At 42.6% G+C, this 13,617-nt stretch overlaps 2 protein-coding genes across 2 annotated transcripts in view; both read left to right on the forward strand.

Annotated features, from left to right (window-relative positions):
- The window catches only part of LOC136843440 (uncharacterized), a 109,950-nt gene that overhangs the window by 40,960 nt on the left and 55,373 nt on the right, over positions 1-13,617 (forward strand). The window lies entirely within an intron of this gene.
- LOC136849275 (uncharacterized) overlaps positions 1-13,617 on the forward strand; it is a 44,650-nt gene that overhangs the window by 22,917 nt on the left and 8,116 nt on the right. The window lies entirely within an intron of this gene.

The following is a 13,617-nucleotide window of genomic DNA, read 5'->3' on the forward strand; positions in this document are numbered from 1 at the left end:
ATTGTATCTGTTACTTATTCATTTGTGCCTGTTTACGTTGTACATGTGTCAGACCATTATTGTGTCCATTCCTGTAATTTTATTTTTACATGTTATTTGTGTTTACCTGTCCTGTTTCGCATTAAGAACAATTGACCTCGGGTCACTTGTATCCTATTGTATGTCTTTGTATGACGTCCGCACGCCGCTTTATAAGCGGCCTGCTCTCTCAATAAAATAGCAGTACATGTCCTCCTGCTCTCTTCTTTAGCACCTCTCACACATTCATTTGAAGTGGAATAATGTGTTCCACAGCTTGTAGACTTTCTTCTCCTTCGTAGAGCACTTTGACAGATCGTATGACTCCATAGTCATTAGAGTAAATTGCTACAATTCTACCCAGTGGCCAGTAACTCTGTTTTCTTTGATCGAGTTTGACCAACACCACATCTCCTTCAGCTAGTGTTGCTGTAGCTCCCTGTTGGAGTCATGTCTCTGTTGCAATGAGCTCAAGTACTCTATCTCCACCGATGTCAAAAGATTCGCAAGGTATCGGTGAGGTGGAAATACTGATGCCTCATCTGCTTCATTTTCAATGTGTGATGCATATCTTCATGTAGCACAGCAGATGATATCAGTCAGACCATGGATCCTCGAATCAGAGGAGGTGTAAGAGCTTCATCTTCATGGCTGTTGTTGGAATATATAAGAAGCCTATTATTCACTACTGCTTCTGCCTCTTTGGGTAACATATGGACCTGCTACTAGTGGAGGATTTTGCTCCTGAATGAGACTTTGAGGATGCATTTCACAACCCACATTAGACAATCGAAGAATCCTCCCTTCCATGGAGATCGATCCTATGCTCTTGCAGGAACTATTGAGTTTCGTCTTTGTTGTAGATGTCCTGTAGGAATGTACTGGTGGCATGGAATGTCTGGTGATTGTTACTGTAGGCACTACAGGGCATCCCATGCATCACAGCGAGTCTCCGGAACATCAAGATAAAGGTGGCAATATCGAGGGTCGAACGATAATCTAAGTAGATGGCTCGGCTGCTCATGCAAGCCTATCCCTCCTTCTACCTGGATAGGACTGGCGTGGTCAAGGCCAATACAAGCAAATGGACGTGACATCTGCGTTCACCCTTTGGGGAGCAGCGGGGGAGGTAGGCAGTGCAGAGGTGACTTGAAGGCTTTAATATAAGCTACACGTCTGCCTACCAATTTTTTCACCAAACATCTGTCCCGGACACCGACGTTCCTGGCTAAAAATAGCTGTTAGTGAATTCACACCACACTGCATGTTTAGTGTGTGCAAGTGTCTTAGGTATGACTGTACTAATTTCCCTTTTATGGGTAAAAAGATTAAATGATTTCTATTCCCTACAGCATTCTTTATTCTATTTCTTGAGTATATTATACCATCAATCAAAACTAATGCTAATTGGTTAACAAAATTAATAATTTTACTAGACACTTTACATCCCTTTTTCAAATAACTGTAAACTGAAAGCGAATAATGCCTTTGTTCCAAATGAACAGGTTTCAAAAATGGACTAGCTTTAGTTTTTATGAATTTCAACAAATATTTCATTACATTTGACAAAACACTAAATTTGACAATAGGCAAGATGTCTGCTGGTTGTATCTTGGCTACTTCTTCCTCTAGTTCACTTAGGGCAGCAATGCCTGGCTCACTAGCCTGCTTTGCGAGGCTTCATCTAGTATCTGTGGGGGATCGGCAGGACATTCACCATGAAGAAACTGGGGTCCTTGGTGCCACAACTGGCTGCTGTCAGCTCTGTCAAACTAGTCCCTCACAATAAGATGTCGGCTGGATTGTGTTTTGTTGCCACATACTTCAGCATCATCTCACACTTCTGTAGAATAGAGTTAGCTTCTCCTACCCTATTAGCTACAAACACATTCCTATTCTCCTCTTTCTATTTACCCAGGTTATAGCCACCTTACTATTGGCCCAAATTACAACTGCACTGACTTTTAACAAATTCTTCAAATTTCTAGCCAGCCTAATTCCTAACAACAAGGCTAATAACTCTAATTTAGGCATAGTCAACTTAGCTGTTTCCTAGGGTTTGCTTTCATTTTGCTAGTCAACAGGTTAGTTTCTCCCTTGCTTCCCCTGACATAGGCTACTGCCCAATACTCCTTACTTGAGGCATCAGTAAAGACATGAATTTCTGACTCACCTAACAAAATTCCTCTCTCAAATTTCAACTTATGCCCATTGGCAAATTCTTCTAAGATTTTCATAGCCTATTTCTGTTTTTCTGTTTCCAGAACATCATCCATCCTAGATCTTCTTCCCACAGTTTCTGTAAGAACAATTTCCCTCAAACACATATTAGACTTATCAACCTTAATGGATCAAAGTTTGATACCAACAAAGAAAGGATCCTACGTTTCTTGGGAACCCAGTCACTAAGAATTTTTCCATCCTCTTGAATGGTTTCAAGCTCATTTGATCACTACTCCTATCCCATAACATTCCTAACACAGAAAGCTCAGCTGGTTCCTCGACTCCCACCCATTGATCAAAGGCTAGGCTATTACTTGTTCACCCTCTCAGTGGCATGTTAGTTTCATCCAAAAGTTGTTCAAGTGTCACATAATTATCCCACATTTCTTCCTCAGTAGCAAAAGTGGTAATGTAGTTGTCAACATAGAACGACTTGACAAATTCTTCCCTCCCAGCCCCCCAAAAATGAGTCTGAAGGACTTGTTGAAGGAGGTAAGGACTTGTTGTGATTCCAAATACTACGATCCTGAAAGCAAAGGTAGCTGCGTGTGTCACGCCTTGCACCACAGGAATCAAGCATACTTGGTGTCCTGTGGATCAAAGAGGACTTGATGGAAGGCTTTGGATATGTCAGCACTCAATGCATAGGGTTTTACTCTAAACTTTAACAACACATCGTATAATAACTCAACTAAACTGGGACTTGGATATAAGCAATCATTTAAGGAGATTTCTTCCTTCGACTTAGAGGAGACATTAAACACAATCCTAAGGGGAATAGTAGTAGAGCTCCCTTTCCTAATGCCAAAATGAGGCATATACAGTAGCCTTCTATTCTCAAGTTGGGGACTTCCTCTATGAACCCAGTTTCGAGATAAGTCTGAAGGAACTTCGCACCAAAGAATGGATCTCTTTCAAATGTGCCGCACCAGGAGGCCTATGACCTTCTCATACTTGACCCAAAGCCTTCCTGTATGCAGACAATGCAGGTCAAGACCAACAGTCACACATCTCTCGTGCAGATGTCGAAACTGAATCAATAAAAATAAATAAATAAATAAAAATAAATAAATAGAAATAAATAAATAAATAAAAATAAATTAAAAATAAAAATAAATAAATAAATAAAATAAATAAATAAAAATAAATAAATAAATAAAAATAAATAAATAAATAAAAATAAATGAATAATAAAAATAAATAAATAAAAATAAATAAAAAAATACATAAATAAATAAAAATAAATAAATAAAAATAAAAAATAAATAAAAATAAATAAATAAATAAATAAATGAATAAATAAATCCCACTCCTCTCTATTTGGTGCACTTTTGGGTGTATCTTTGGCTGGTGTCATCGTAGAATTTGTATATTTATATTTTCTTCTTGAGGTCGTGGTGGCGTTTTCCTTTCAACGAGCACCTCTTGTTCTGTCTGAGGAAAGGCAGGAAGTACAGGCTCGTAAGCAGTTCGACAACTAGGATCTTTCTCAAACTTCAATTCCAAAGAATTTAACTGCACCATGGCAGTACAGTAGTTAACGTTTGGATGTTGGTTGTCGTGGAAGGGGAGGCTTACTTGATAACCATGGTCAGATTGTACTACACTGACTTTTACTTTTTGCATGGCTACATTCTATGACATGGAAAACTGCTCGGATATGTCTTATCAAGTCGCCACCATTCATCAACATCATGGGTCATTTCTTCCATTCAACAGAAATGCAAGGCTTTTACAGCAGTCATATCAACTCCCTTAAGTGCCCACCAAGGGATCTTCCCATACGGGGATACCCCTTGATGAGTTGTGAAAAGACTGACCCCATCACACTTGTCCATACTAATGGCAAAGTGATCAAAATAATTAGCAGCATGTAGCACATTCACATCTTTCAATATGTCATCACAAACTTCCTTGTCCGCCATCTTGTACCCCTGCTTCTGCAAATGTTGTTTTACGTTAACTAAACCCATGCCGTAGATGGGCGCATTCACATCGTCATGCAATATCAATTTTGTCCTTATTACTCTGTTTCCCATCTGAATTTTAGATGAAACCAAATCATATTCCCCACTAATGACATTAGACCCAAATGGTGCAATATTAGGAGAGACTTTCTTTACTACTAACAACTTGAATTTCTTGTCTAACTGACTTGAAATAAAGCTACATTGACTCCCAGTGTCCAAAAACACTTAGTTAGAACCTGGTGGGCCTGGGTACACAAGATGGCTGACGGCGTTGGTAACAGTGTCGGTGGTAAGCCTGAGTTAGACACATGTACTGACTTCACATTCACACAGGGTCTTTCATCATTCTTTTTCTTTTCACTTACTCCATTTACTTTAGAACTTATGGGATTTCTACTTCTACAATGACTTTACACTGGTTTGGATGTGACATGACTTGATGACTGACTCTGAACATTTATCTTACTGAACTGCCTGTTAGGCACATTTGACTGTCTTGAAAGTATTATTATACTACACATCAAATTATGATGTGTGCCATTACACAATTTGCAATTCTGTCTGTTACACTGAATGCTACTTTGACCTTTGCATAAACATTTAAAGCACCTATGGGAATACATTAATTGTTGCTTTCGGTCGTCAACGGGGGTGGGTTTTGTACAGCCATTGGCCAAATACTCACCCTGGCAAAACGGGCACATTCTAGCATGATGGGTTTGAAATGCAACTGTCTTTGGCCTTATGGACACGTCCTCTCCCTTTTGCAATGCATTGTCTTCCAAACTCTCTCACCTTGAGAGAGCTCCTGATTAATGAAACTCATGATCATTCCCTGTCCTAAATCTACTGTAGGCTACTCAGACGTTTAATTTGTTCTAACAACACGGTCAATTTGATGCAAAAAATTTTCAAATCCATGTGGTTGAAATTTGAACAAAAATACTGGCAAGTTGCTGATGCAAAACAACTAACGTTTGCTGCTGGTTACAATAGTAACATTCTAACAACCCTAATGCAATGTCATAGTTAGCAGTCGTTACGCTTAAAGCAAGTGTTTTTTTCTTGAGGGCACCAAGCAAATATGTAAATTTAGTTACATTATCTAGATCACTATGCCTGTTAACATGAACATCAAACAATTCTTTAAAGGTAGTGTATTCACTAATTTCACCTCTAAACATGGGTAAATGAAGTTCTTTTAACTTCAGCAATCTAGGTCTCTTGCTATGATATGATAGTAAGGAATTCAATTCTAATAAGAAGGACAATTGCTTTGTTCGCTCCATTGAGCACTTGACGAGTTGACTGTTTTAAACTGGACTCAGAATTCACGGTACTAGTAATATAAAGATTTCTCAACAATTTCTCATCTGTTCCAATATGGTCAACTAAGTTCTGATACACAGCTGCAGGTTTGTGTCTCTGATGGTTCCCAATGGGCCTTGGCCACTAAATCAAACAGTAAACCAGTTAACAAACTGGCCTGCAAGTTGCTTGCGACAGCCATGTTGCTTCAAGTTACGTTACGTTTGTTCAGATCAAGAAAAACTGTCAAAAACAATTCAATCAAAGAACTTCTAGGCTCAAATGATGTTACAGCCCTAAGTCTGTCCCACACTATTTTTGCCACTTTGCCAAGTTGTTACCCCAACACAAAAAAACATTACTTGCTCAATGTTCCCGATGCTTGCTGATACAGACCATCCGGTTCAAAGAACCAAATGTTGGAAATTTTACATCCGACGCACTAGTTTAAGTTGAAATGTTATTAGACTTACAATAGTCTGGCCTGAAGGGCAAAACCAACAAACATCAAAAGAAGGTCCAGCAAGATTTGGTTGGGTTTTTCACAGTTTCATTACAAAACTCAGCATTTTAAATTTAACAAGTACAAAATGAACGGACCATGAGGTCTACAACAAAGTACATAATTCAAAGGTAAGAAAAATTCAAGACACTGACCTAAAAAGGCTACAAGTATATATTTATGTCACATCTGGATCATTAAGCAATACCTTGGATAAACTTTATCTACATCAAGGCGCAGATGACAAAAATACAAAATGACTACATAAGCACACTATATGAACTGGCTCTTGGCTGAGAAATGCGAGAAGTGTACGAGACTCCTACCTGTGCTCTCTACAGTGATGCCCCAATAAAAGACAACAGAGCGCACCTCTGCATGGTCCCTCAACACCTCGTATTGCTATTCAAATTATTTACATCGGATATTTTGCTCAAATTCAATCTTTATTTACTGAAAGGTGAATTCCATCAGTACACATGATACTAGTTATGTAAACAATCTCGATGTCAAGAATTTTTCTTGGGTATTTTCACAAAAAAGGAACCACTTTCGGCCGCCTGCTTGCTACTCTCCCTCGCTTATCCTGAATGTTGTTAAGGATTGTTTGGAAAAAACGGTTCCGATTTTTCATGACAATAGTCTTTCAACAATGAAGAGATGATAAAGTTGACATTAAGGTCCTCTAGTGCAAACCCAAAATAATATCCATTGTAAGGGCGTCAAATCCCCTCTCCTTTCTTGTGTTTCGTTCTTCATACGTACATTAATCATGTCATATATGTTACTTGTTGATATTTCAGATTCTTTATGTATCTCACTGTATGCATCATTGTACAGCTTGTCCGCCAATATATATACCTGCTGTTTACATGTTCTGTACTGCATTACATATGTCTTTTTATGCCTGTTAACAAACACAACCTCTGTATGGACGTAGCAGGGGTGCCTCAGGTCGCCCACTACCTTTCCATCTGCTTTCTGTATTATAAACACCTGTCGCGAATAATAAAGTATCAGTCTTTCACTTCTGACATTTCTTGAAACTCACACTAGTGACCCTGGAAAGGGAGAGGTAACTCAGTTTTGGCCCAGCCATTAATGGACTAAATACGGCCGCAGCCCTCCCTGGTGAAAACCGTGCCATTAACGGACTAAATACGGCGTACCCAAAAAGGGCACGTTTTGGCACTTCATTCAACCATCGAACAATCAGCACCATTAACGAACTCAATATGATGCATTTTCCCACTTTTTAGTGCACGAGTAGTAAAGATGTCAGAAGCTGAACCTCAATGCGAACACATGAGCATCGTCTGCACGCCTCTCTCACCAACAAAGCCAGACACGGTCAAACTTCCCCAGTTTTTACGGCAGAACATGGTATCATGGTTCTGAAAGAGTCGTGCACTAGGAGAAGAGGTGTGCATCTCAGACGATGCTACCAAATCCGACACACCATGATGGCGCTTCCAGAAGAGGTGTTCAATAGAATCTCCCCCTGGCTTGACGCACAACCAGACAAGGTCACATACGTGGCCTTGAAAGATAAAAACTGATGCAATCTTACTCCATGCCTGTGACCGAGAGAGCGCAGAGCACACTCGACCTATTATCCCAGCCTCTAGGAGAAGCATCACCCAGGGAAGCCTGGCACAAACTACAGGGGTTGGTAACACTGCCAGGCCACGACGAAAATGGGAGGAGAAGGATGGTAGAATTAACAAAAGCGATCTTCCTTCGACGCCTCCTGCAGGAAGTTAGGTGCCAGATAAGTGACGCAGGCACCCTTGACATGGATGCCTTAGTCGACGATGCCCAGAAACTACACGAGGCCACCAAGGCCTCGAAAAACGCCGCCGCCCTCGCAGCTGCCACCCTGGAAGCCTGCAGCCTGATGGAGGAGAACGACGATGACGACGGAGACATCAGCGCCATTTACAGGAAGAAGACACCATTCAGGGAACACAGGACATGGTCAAACCCAGCTTGGTGCTTCTTCCACAGAAAGTTCAGAACCAACGCCAGAAACTGCAGGCCTCCCGTTCCTTCACAAAAAACGACAAAAGCGGCCACAAGTAACAGCTGTGGCTGCGAAATCCAACTCCCCCGATCAGCAGGTTTCTTCGTCAGAGACAAAATTTCGGAATGGCACCTGCTGGTAGATACGGGGGCAATGCAGTCGGTCTTCCTGCTATCCAGGGAGGGTTTAGAAAGGATACCTGACTTGACACCCGCCCTCATAGCAGCAAACGGAACTCCCATCCACATGTATGGCACGATGACCTGGACTATCTCAATTGTGGGACACAGATACCACTGGCGTTTTGTCATCGCGGAGGTAAAGTTCCCCCTGCTGGGCTCAATTTTCCTAGGACACCACGAACTTCTAGTCAACGTTGCAAGACAGCGTCTCCTCAACATAGGAACCTGCCACTCCCATCAGCTCTCCACAGGACCTGGAATGCCCACCATCTGCTCCACAGTCCCCAACAGCTACATGTTCCTCTTACAGGAGTTCTGGGACATATTTAAACCAGAGCTACGTTAGTCACCTGGGGCTTCAGCAAAGCACAGCATCTTCCATCACATCACCACAATGGGCCCAACAACCCATGCCAAGTTCCCACGACTGTCCCCCCAGAAGTTACAAGACGGCAAATGGGCCTTCGCAGAGATGGAACGGATGGGCATCTGTAAAAAAGCATCAAGCCCATGGGCTTCTCCCCTCCACATGGTAAAGAAAGCTGATGGTTCATGGAGGCCCAACAGGGACTATCAGCATTTGAATTTAGTAACAACACCAGACCACTATCCCCTCCTTAACATGCAAGACCTGACAGGTGCCCTCCATGGAGTGAAGATTTTCTCCAAGATGGACCTGCTGAAGTCATACTTTTGTAAGGTCCCCTGAAACTCGTTCTCCTCCGCTCCGTTTTCTGTAAGGGACCTTCCAGCCTTCACCTTGAAGGCTCCAGCGACCAAGGTCGTCGGGCCATCATCGGAAGTGTTCTGCTGTTGATTTATGTAAAAACAAGGCCAGTCAGCATTAAGTATTATTTATTGTAACATTTGTCTGGCAGGTCATATTCCATGCCTTAGATTTAGTTTCTTAAGGTTGTATATTTGTATCTGTATAATTGGTTGACCCAGGTCACACATCTGCCCTTTATGCACTGGGCCTTCATGCAGATAAGGCTGCAGTCCTTTTAGAAAGTTGTATATGTTTTTTTGTTAATAAATCAGTTTCATTGTTCCTGTTATCGTATTTTTGGACAACCTTACACTTTCAAGTCCCTGTGCATCCCAACAACGTCCCAAAGACCGCCATCATCATGCCCTCAGGAGCTACACATTTTCCTATTCCACCTTTGGTCTCAGGAATGCAGGTGCCACATTCCAGCGCCTGATGGACACCATCTTTAGGGATCTACTTTTCTGCATCTGCTACGTTGACGACATTCTCATCTTCTCCAGGTCCCCAGAGGAACACCTTCACCATGTCCACGCCGTCCTGAAATGTCTGCAGGACAGCAGACTAGTTGTCAGGTTCGACAAGTGCATTTTCAGGAAAGAAAAAGTAGACTTCCTGGGCCACGAGATTTCCCCAGCAGGAGTGCACCTCATGGCTTCTAAGGTAAAAGCTATAGAGAACTTCCAGAAACCACAAACCATCAAGGCCCTTCAGGAGTTTCTCGGAATGATAAACTGCTACCAGATGTCGCCTGCTTTATGTACCCCCTGACGTCAATCCTGAAGGGCAAACCAAAAACACTGACCAGGGAGGGTCTGTAGCAGCAGGCATTCATTGAAACGAAGAGAGCCCTCTCCAGTGCCACTACCTTAACTCACCACAACCCCACTGCTGCCCTCAGGTTGACAACGGACACCAGCAACATCGCCTGTGACGCAGTTCTTGAGCAGCTAGTGAACGGCAACCCCAGTCCTTGGCCTTCTTCAGCCACAAGTTTTCGCCAGCAGAGACACACTACAGCACCTTCGACAGAGAGCTGCTGGCTATCTACCAGGCTGTGAGACACTTCAAGTACCAGCTGAAGGGGACCGAATTCACAACCCTAACAGATCACAAACCCTTGGTGCACACATTTGCAAAGCCGGGAGATGCGTGGTCTGCAAGGCAACAGTGATACCTGACCACCATCTCCAAATTCGGGTGCACCATCAGCTACTTCCCTGGCAGGAAAAACCCGGTAGCCAACGCCCTGTCAAGGTTAAAAATCAATTCCCTTCACCTCAGCATCGACTACGAAGACCTGGCAAGAGAACAAGCAGCAGACCCAGAGATGGCAAACTACAGGACGGCAGTGATGGCTCTTAAGTGGGAAGATGTGCCCTTAGCAAGCTCGAACACAGCTCTCCTCTGCGACACCAGCACAGGCCGCCCACGCCCCCTAGTGCCCGTTTCGAGGAGGAAGCATGTGTTCGACATAGTCCACGGTCTCTCCCATCCATCAGGGCACTCAACGGCGTGCCTCATGACTAACAAGTTCGTTTGGCACGGCATCAACAAGGACGTTCGACAGTGGGCAAGGAGCTGCATTCCGTGCCAGGCGAGCAAAGCATCCCACCACACAGAGTCCGGGGTCGGCGACTTCCCCAGCCTCGTCGGCGTTTCGGCCACATCAGTGTCGTCGGGCCCCTTCCGCAGTAGGGAGGAGCCAGATACCTCCTGACGATCATAGACCGCTCCACCCGCTGGCCCGAGGCAACCCCCATGGAGGAGGCATCAACAGTGTCATGTGCAGAGGCCCTCCTCTCCAGTTGGAACAGCAATTTTGGAGTGCCAGACAGCATCACTAAGGACAGGGGTCCAGCCTTCCTGTCAGAGCTCTATGTCTCCTTGGCACGCCTGATGTGTACAACTCTACACAACACAATGGCCTGCAACCCCGCAGTGAGCGGCATGGTCGAGAGGGCGCACTGCTCTCTTAAGGCAGCTCTCATGGCACGTTGCACCGACGATAGGTGGAAGGAACAGCTGCCCTGGGTCCTGTTGGGTCTCTGCACCGCACCGAAGGCAAATGGCAATGCCTCCCCTGCTGAGAAAGTCTATGGGGAGACACTGGCCATTCCCAGAGAATTCTTCCTGCCATCGGCTGACAGCGCCAACACCCCCTCCCGAGGTTGAGGGAATTCGCACAGAATTTTGCGCCCTGCCATAAGACCTTCACCGACAGAACCACCACCTACAGCCCAACCGCCTTACACTCCTGCGCCTACATCTTCATCAGGGTGGACGCCCGTCAGCCGCCCTTAACTAGGCCCTACAGGGGGCCCACCAAGTCATCAGGCGGGCCACCAAGGCATACCCTCTTGACGTCCACGGGCGGGAAGACTGGATCACCATTGACAGGTTGAAGTTGGCATTCCTGTTGGACAGTGAAGTATGTGAGGAAGAAGGCAGGAGCCCCAGAGTTCCCCCTCAGTACCTCCCCACAGACACACCCTCTCCCCTACCAAAGCAGGGTCCGGGCTGGCCCAGGAAACACATCAAGCCAACCCCAGATGTCAGTTCCACCCCACACCCACAGTTCTCCAGGAGCAGGGCCCTACTCCGACTGCCTCAGTGTTTATGTGATTAATGTTGTTTCATCCAATAATTGCTCCTCTAATTATTGTCTGGGGGGGGGAGTATTTGTAAGGGCGTCAAATCGTTTCTCCTTTCTTGTGTTTCGTTCTTCATAAGTACATTAATCACGTCATATATGTTACTTGTTGATATTTCAGATTCTTTATGTGTCTCATTGTATGCATCATTGTACGGCTTGTCCACCGATATATATACCTGCCTTTTACATACATGTTCTGTACCGCATTATATATGTCTTTGTATGCCTGTTAACAAACACAACCTCTGTATGGACGCAGCAGGGTGCCTCAGGTCGCCCGCTACCTTTCCGTCCGCTTTCTGTATTATAAACACCTGTCGAAAATAATAAAGGATCAGTCTTTCACGTCTGACATTTCTTGAAACTCACACCATATAATCAGGCTTCCGAGTCAGAGTATAATTATTTATATACGAGTATATGATTTGGGCCTATTTTCTTTTGATACAGTTTATATCGCAGTCAATGGCATTATTTGCTGAGATTATCTTATCATTTAGACTTTAACCCTTAAGCGATGGGTTAAATATACAGTATATTAAACACACCCCCAATCCGGGCAAACTTTAAGGTTACCCAATTTAAGGAAAAACACATCAATGGAAAGAGGAAGATATGCAAATGCACATGATATAAGAAAAAAAAATTCTAAACGTTTTTCCCTACCCTCCACGGGAAGTTGAAAGTGACTATTTACAACCCTGTGTGGGGCCTCTTTTACAAGACACCCGTAAAAATTTGCTAATTTTAACAAGTTATACGTGTTTTTTTTTCCTAGTAATCTATTTTATTTTATTTTGTAAAAATATAATTACAGCTCACACAATATCGAGACAAATAAGAACTAAAATAAGTAACAAATTCTGTGTATATTTGTTATAAAATATATACGAGATTTACCGAGATGGGGAGGTGCAGTAACTTTTTGAGACGTTTTTTCTAATATTTTTTTTGCACTTTCCTTTGCAAAATTATACATATAGCCGACATACTATCATAAAAGATAAGAACCAAAACCAACAGCAATATCTGGGTATATTTGTGAGCAAATAAATAAAAAGACATCCTGGAGCTGCAGAGAGGAAGTACATCTAGCAGGAAAATCTCAGGGTACACTGATCCCCCTCTGTCCTGTGCTGAGCTTCTACAGTTGCCATAAGTCAATTATCGACCATTGAAGTGATATGAACATCTTTCCCGCTAAATTCATCCAAATCATATGACACGTAATATTAATACTCATATGAGTTAGCCCGTCCACCACTCAAAACCTGCTGTAGATGCTCATATTATGGATAGCCTGTCCATTTTTAAATCAGTCTGTATTCTTCTATTTCTCTTCAGGCAACCTTCTAAGGAATAAAAAAAAGATTATTCATATTTCTTTCCATTTACTTCTTATGTCAATGCACCTTTTTAACATAAACAGTTTTTATTGTGTTTTACATTTTATGTTTAGCTGTTAAGTCTGCATGTTGTAATAAAAAAAGTTTATATCAATTTTAGCCCTGAAGACGCCACAGTAGGTGAGGAAACTGTCTGTCAGCTATAAGTGGTAAATGAAAAGAAACACGAATAATCTTTCTTTGCTCCTGAGAAGTTTTCCTGAAGAGAAAAAGGAAAGATATTGACTGATTCAAAGTGTAAATCAAAGGATAGTCTCTGCAATTAATGCCATTGCCTTCAGTGAAAAATGAATTATGTGATACGATTTTTTCTTTTGCGTAGTTCCCCTTAGTAGCTTACTGTTTTGTATGTTACACTTTTGAGAATAAGATAACTTTTTTTTTAATCCTGGAACTGTAATCAAATCCGATAACCTTGTATAGATGCTTATTGATAAGAATATGTGTTTGGAAAATTCAATCATGATGAAAGAAATGCCAATTACGATTTTCCTAGAAGTTATTTCTGCCAAAACTTTAAAAAGCTGGTGATGATCTTATAAGCAGCCCATTATTGGTAA

Source organism: Macrobrachium rosenbergii, chromosome 2, assembly GCF_040412425.1.
Source record: "Macrobrachium rosenbergii isolate ZJJX-2024 chromosome 2, ASM4041242v1, whole genome shotgun sequence".
NCBI classification, from domain to species: domain Eukaryota; kingdom Metazoa; phylum Arthropoda; class Malacostraca; order Decapoda; family Palaemonidae; genus Macrobrachium; species Macrobrachium rosenbergii.